The 1,079-nt window shown below is 40.5% G+C and overlaps 1 non-coding gene across 1 annotated transcript; it reads left to right on the top strand.

The window, feature by feature from the left end:
• Positions 1–487: 487 nt before the first annotated feature.
• LOC148999111 (small nucleolar RNA R71) lies at positions 488–594 on the top strand. The gene has a single exon (XR_016171020.1). It is a non-coding gene; the product is annotated as a small nucleolar RNA R71 (small nucleolar RNA).
• The last annotated feature ends 485 nt before the right edge of the window (positions 595–1,079 follow it).

Below are 1,079 nucleotides of genomic sequence, written 5' to 3'. Positions count from 1 at the left end.
GTAGATATTGGAATATGGATCATTACCCAATTTAGAGACTCCTTGGGCCAAATGTGCATGCTCCTTAACAAACTCAGGGTATTGTGTAGCCAAATAGCAGTCAGTGACATGATGGGATAGGCTAGAACATATAGCACATTCTTCAATCTGATTAGGTGGAGAGAAACTTGTAGGAAGTGGAGATGGGGTTTGTTGTCCTAATGACAAGAGATGGTCTAATTTCTTTGATAGCAAGTCAACCTTAGTGCTCATCTCAATGGTAGGATTGATCTCATAGAGACCGCTCCTCTTTGGTTGCCCATTGGATGGAATCTCAGTTCTAGCTGTTGAAGCATGGTGTTGGGAGTTTTCACTAAGGGTCTCAAAAAGTTCCCATGCCTCATTCTCATTCTTGTGCATGAAAGTCTCACCACAAGAAGAATCAACCATTTGCCTATGTCGGTCTCTAAGGCCATCATAAAAGCATTGAACCAATTGCCATTTAGGAATAGCATGGTGGGGGCACTTTCTAAGTAATTCTTTTAGTCTTTCCCAAGCCTCATGAGATTGTTCTCCTTCTTGTTGGGAGAAACTCGTTATCGCTCTCCTAATGCTATTGGTACGGCCAATGGGGAAGAACTTTTTAAGGAATTCCTGTTGCATTTCTACCCAAGTGAAAATTTTAACATTGTCCAAAAAATGAAGCCAATGCTTAGCTTTATCTTTAAGGGAGAATAGAAAAAGAAGTAATCTTAAAGCATCAACTGAGAGGTTTTGAATTTTAACTATGGAGGACATCTCTAAAAACTCATCTAAGTGCTTATAAGGCTCTTCATTGGCAAGTCCGTAAAAAGATTAGCATTTGAATCACACTAGATTTGATCTCATATTGAGCCGCCTCTATGTTAGGCAACTTAATACAAGAAACCGGAGTATATATCGTAGGAATGAAATGCTCACTCAAGGGCCTCATTGGAGGCTCATAGTTTGCCATGGTTCTTTGCCTTCTAAGGTTGGCCAAAGTCTCTTCTAACTCTAAGTCAAGTGGAGTCAACTCAGGGTTTAGGGACCGACGACCATGCATACACACAGAAGAATAA

The sequence above is a fragment of the Hakea prostrata genome, unplaced genomic scaffold (assembly GCF_041222555.1).
Source record: "Hakea prostrata isolate BN-2017 unplaced genomic scaffold, UWA_Hpros_2 contig_41, whole genome shotgun sequence".
In the NCBI taxonomy this organism is placed as follows: domain Eukaryota; kingdom Viridiplantae; phylum Streptophyta; class Magnoliopsida; order Proteales; family Proteaceae; genus Hakea; species Hakea prostrata.
The sequence above is the reverse complement of the archived record's forward strand: the minus strand, read 5'-3'. Positions and strand labels throughout refer to the sequence as shown.